General features: G+C 47.7%; 1 long non-coding RNA gene across 1 annotated transcript; it reads left to right on the top strand.

Annotated features, from left to right (window-relative positions):
• The first annotated feature begins 1,271 nt into the window (after positions 1 to 1,271).
• On the top strand, positions 1,272 to 4,610 carry LOC125324040. Its single transcript, XR_007202759.1, has 3 exons — positions 1,272 to 1,358; positions 1,894 to 2,112; positions 3,796 to 4,610. It is a non-coding gene; the product is annotated as an uncharacterized LOC125324040 (long non-coding RNA).
• The last annotated feature ends 869 nt before the right edge of the window (positions 4,611 to 5,479 follow it).

The following is a 5,479-nucleotide window of genomic DNA, read 5'->3' as shown; positions in this document are numbered from 1 at the left end:
AGTAGACCTTTGGCTTCACACTAACTGCTTTTGTTCACTGCAAGAAATCCCTTCCAAAGTAAACAGTCTGATTGTTTCTATGGGTCGATCGCCTATTTTAAATTTATTTCTCACATATCACTTGGTACTGCTGAGGACACTGGCCCCATGGCAAGCTGTGTTCTTTATCTGAGGCAGCAACCCACTCAGGCCCCAAATTGTAACCTTGGGATCTGTTGATGCTACATTTGCAGCTCCCCACAGGTCTTATCTGCTGCTATGGAAGGCCAAGATAGGCTGTGAAACCATGGCACCTGCCAGCTTTGGAAAACTAGCCCTAAAGTGTTGGGATGGGCATGACGCTGTGAGCTAGGAGGTGCACTGAGCTTCTTTACCCTCCTGACTTGTACCATGTTTGAATTAAGAATCAGACCCTCAAATGGGCTGAACTGGTGCATGGAAATTCAATGGAGCTCTGCCAGGTAATGGAAGATGAAGTTCTGGCACTCAAACCTATATTTTTATACCAAAAACGTGCTATTTTTGCCCAGCCTTTGGCTTTGCAGCACTGCCAGGAAAGTGCCCTGGCTGCGTTTCCCCCATGAAAGCGCAAATGTAAGATCTTGTTGCTGGACACTTGCACCAAAGATGTGTTCAAGGCAGATAACTGCTAGTATTGATCACAGTGCCATTCCTGCACCGAGCAATGCACGTGGGACCCTGGCCTGTCCCCCTACTCCCTGCCTGCTAAAACCCAACTGAAACTCATTACATACCAGGAATACCAGCATCCCCACAAAGCCTGTGCTGGGTGGAGGAGGAGGCTCTCCCTCTCTCCCTTTTTTCCTTTCCACCCAGCTTGGCTAGTTCTTTGGCAGAGCCCCAGGACTTCAGAGGGGGGAGCAGAGGGGGGCTTGGGAGGGCAGCAACTTCCCGAGCTTACCCACGGCCTCATTTTGATCTGCAGTACTGCCTGCTCATTTCCACTTCACAGATGCTGCTGAGCTCTGCCACGGAGAGACACAAATCCCAGAAGGGGAAGGGAGCGTGGTGGGGAGGGAAGAGATGAAAGCAGAAAAGAGCCACATTTATTAAGCTGTTTTTCTTCCAGTGAAAAGAAGCATTTATCAGTGATTTCATATGTCATGTGAGATGTGGCTCCCTGCCAATTTCTAAGGATGCAAACAAGCCGCTGACATCATACACTAAATATAGAGCAGCTCCTGCTTTAGGTGAATAAATAATGCAGATGCAGAAGACCAGGTTTTCAGTTACACATTCATTACCATCTGTCTGTCAGGTTCTCATCATCAGGAGAAAAACGTCCAACGCCAGCAAGGAGTGACAGGTGAAGAATGCAAAACAACTGCAGACAATAGGTGATTAAGCAGAATTTCCTTGTTCTCTGCCTTTTTTCCTTACAGCTACATTTCATTTCAGCATTAATCCATGGTGCAGCTTTTCTAGCACAGCTCTGCTGCCTCCCTCTCTTTCCCTTGAAGCCAAGCTGGAGTGACAAGCCTGGGTGGGGAGAGCCTGAACAATGAACACAGCCAAAATGTGGAAACTTCCCTAGGCGCTTAGCAGGGGAAAAAAAGCAGAAGAAAGAAAGTGGCCAAAAAAAAAAAAAAAGCCTCTGATCAGACTGCACAGGCAGTAAAGCAGCAGCATCCCCCAGTGAAGCAGTTTTCCATGCCCTGTCAGAGAGAGGTTTTAATTTTGGTCTCCCAATGCTAATCATTCTTGACTCCTCTATTGGGGTTTTTTTTGTTAAGGCACCCATTTTAACAGCCACACAAGCAAACCTGTAACTGGTTCCATGGCATATTATTTCAGCTTTCAGAAAACCCTCCAGGAAGGATTACAATTGGTAATAAAGCTGAATCGATAACTTTCTCCCTTCTCCTCCTTCAGATCAAAAGCCCTGAGCAGGAGGAAGCATCCCAACCCATCCTTTCTGGGGGAGAACAGAGACAGGAGAGCGGGAAACAAGAAGACAATGCGCCATCAAAGCTGCCGCAAGGTGTTGGATCAATGACAACATCTGCATGAGGGTCTGGGCTACAATAGAAGCTGTTACCATGGAAACGGGTGCAAAAGCATCAGGCGGGAAGAAGCAGGCAATGATGAAAGGTGAGAAAGAGAGAGTATTTTTAGATCCCTTAGGAGGAATGCTATTCAATGACATCACCCTATCTCATTATTTGCACCCGTGCTGTACAACACATTGTGGCACCTGCCCCAGACTACTAAATGGGAAAATGTTATTACAGATGTGAATTATAAATACTGCAGTGACACTTGAGCTTGGGAGTTATTAGACATCACTATTCTGTAATAAAGGAGAGCATTTAATACATTGTGCTGTAGAGATTCACTGTACAGTGTAAGAAGCATCATGTCTAGGATTTTAATATTCTCAGAAAGTAATTATGACTCATCCTTTTATTGTTATTAAGAAGCAGAGTGAAAATAATTTTACACATTTGATATCCCACACATCAACAAGCCTTTTGCACTGGAGAAACATGGCCTAATTTTCCAGAGCTCTGTGTGCCAACATGTTTTGAGTGAATGTGGTGGTAGTCATAGGTGCTCAGCACTGCCAAAAATCCAGCCATCTGTGTCACATGTGAATGAAGCCTCATTAATCTCAAAAATACAAAGTATACATTTCACTGCCTGCGTTCAGCTCCTTTGGAAGGGCCAGACCCCTTTTGTAGTTAAGGACCAGTAGATACCCATAACATCTGCTGAAGCCCTGATTCCAGGCAGGGAAAAAATTCTGGCTGTCAGACATCGCTCCTGGCTGCCAAACAGAGGGGAAAACCTCCATCCTGGGGAGTTGAAACAAGCTGGGGCTCATTTGCCTTGCGCCAAGAGGTGGGTGCCCGGAGCTCACCACAGCAGAGGGGCTGGAATCACTATTCCTGTCATGCTGCTCACAGTGAAGTTGAAAGGATAAACCCAGAGGAATGTGTGTTTCTGGTGACTGCAGAACTTTGAGCCCACTCCCAGCCCTGGAATAACTATCGATAAATGCCGCGCTCAGCCAGAACGTGTCGGCGGCACCGGGGCCTGTCACTGGAGATAGGCAGGAACTGAAGTTCCCAGCCCGCGCTGGCACCCACCGGTGCTGCCAAAGCAGCGGTGGGTGAGTGACAGGGCCTGCCCTGGCTTTTGCCCTGTGCACAGCGGAGCACGTGGGCACTCAGCCATTTGTTTTCGCAGTCTGGCTGGGCCCTGCGTCAGCAGGCCAGAGCGGGAGCGGGTGACCGGGGCGGCACCAGGCACTGATGCCAAGGGTGTAGGGCAGGCGGTGGAGTGTGGCCTGGCTGCAAGGAGCAAGCCAGACTGATGTCATGCTGTAGCCCCCCTCCTTGGTGAGCTAAATATACCCTCCCTGTGCCCCACTGCCTGTCCCAGGAGCACGGGCGGGCTGGGGGCAGCAGCGAGAGGCTGGGGGCACAGCTGAAGCACTGGCCTCGCCCGCCCTGCCATAAAAGGCACTGGTGCACAAGCCAGCCAACTGGGGAAACACAGCAAGAAACAGCACAGGGACCATGGTGGACGACAAGAAACACGAGCGAGCCAGGGAGTTACCACCTAGCGGCAGGCAGAGGGGGCTTACAGCAAGGAAAACTGGTGGCAAAACCTGATTTTCTTTCTGGTTTGGGTTTTTTTACCATGCAATCACGATGTGCACTCTTCCCTCTGTTTGAGCTATCTTTCCTACCAGAAGATCTGAGTCTTTAAATATACAGTAAATAGTGAAATGTACTGACGTATGTGTGCTACTTCTGATCCATCTTCTAGGGGGAGAAGACGAAGGTTACCCAACACAGCACAGCTCAGGCTGCTGAAGGTCCCATAGGGCACATTTACGAAGAAGGGTAGAAAAGGTGAGTGAATTTAGCTGAGCCTGAAATAACAACACCTGAAAACATTTTCTTTCCTGGTCTAAATGCAGTCTTCTTGCTCCAACATCCCTGTCTATTGTACCTAATCCTCATGATGATTAGCCAGACCATGCCTGAAACAGTAGCCTTTTTTTGTTATATCACTGGCTAACTTGAATTATTCTGCACATCAGCTTATCTCTCCTTAACCTCACCCCCATTTCCTAGTTAAGCTAATGCCCAGCACAATGCTGAATTGCTTCTGCTTTCTTCCTGGCACCTCTTTTTTGGCACTTCTCATTTTATTTTTAAGGAAGGAGGTTACGGTTCTACATCTTACAGTATTAGTGTTGGATATAGATGAAACAATATTTCATGTGACTTATCATTTAATTTGTCTTATATGTTAGCTTTGGCACTGCCAGCATTGTAGTCATGCCAGTAGAGAAACTTTGATCTGAATGAGTGTAAAATTCAGCCAGGCTTGATGTAGGGTTGCAGAAAATAATTTCAAATATGAAAAATCTGGCCCATGCCTTTGGGGATACAAGTGCTGTTGATGCTCTAAATATCACATTTTATGGGAGGTATGACCTCTCTGCTAAAATCAAGGACCATTTTAGGACAACATAAGGAGTCACTCTGGGCACGTGTGGAATTCACCAGACACATTTTGGGCACTGTCCCAATCTGAATCACTGCAGTCGTGGACATGTATGGCTCAAGAGACCATCCAGCCCCCCTTCTCCTCCCCTTCCCTCCTTTTCTAGCTGATATCCCTGACTGATATGTGCTTAACCTTTTTAAAATATCTTTGGGGACAGGAACAGCCCTCAGCCAGGGCTCACCTCACTTGCTGGTTACAGCATGTTTTTCTCTAGCTGTAACCCAGCTCACTCTGACTGAGAAAGAGCTCAACTTCTCTGCCTACCTGAAGACTAGTTGGTCTAATGACTTAGATATTTATTTTATTTACCACATCTGCCCTCATCCTCTAGTCCTCCACCCCGAACAAACCAATTCTTTTAATCTCTCCCTGTAAGCCAGGCCTTCCAGCCAACCACCATGCCCCCCTCTGTTCCATGCCCACTTGCATCACCCCTGGATCAGCGGGATGCTGTTCTCTGCCTGGCTAAGTCCTGATGAGGGAGAAATAGTGATTTCCCCAGACTCACATCTGGCATGACCTCTGGTACCTCCCTCTTGGCCCCTTCCCCATTCCAGACCTCCATCTTCTGCCTTCCCGCTCACCCAGACCCACCCTGCTCTGCTGCTGCCAGCCTGGCGCTTCCCCACAGCATCATTATGTGTTTGAGTCCTCCTTCTAAATGTGTGCTGAGCACTCCCCTGTATTGAATTTCGGTTTATTGATCTCAGACCGTTACTCCCATTTGCCAAGACTACTTTGACTTCCAGCCCTCCAAAGTGCTTGCAAATTGTGCATCCCCACCTGGAGGAACTCACATATTTTAAAGTGTGCTTTCTATTCCATTATGCTCCTCATTAACAATATAAATAATAGCAGCACCATCCAGCACTGTCTTCTTGCTTGCTGCTCTCCCTTGCCTTCAATCTCTCCAGGTACCAGGGCAGTGAGCACT

This window comes from Corvus hawaiiensis, chromosome 3 (assembly GCF_020740725.1).
Source record: "Corvus hawaiiensis isolate bCorHaw1 chromosome 3, bCorHaw1.pri.cur, whole genome shotgun sequence".
In the NCBI taxonomy this organism is placed as follows: Eukaryota; Metazoa; Chordata; class Aves; order Passeriformes; family Corvidae; genus Corvus; species Corvus hawaiiensis.
This window is presented reverse-complemented; position numbering and strand designations above follow the sequence as displayed.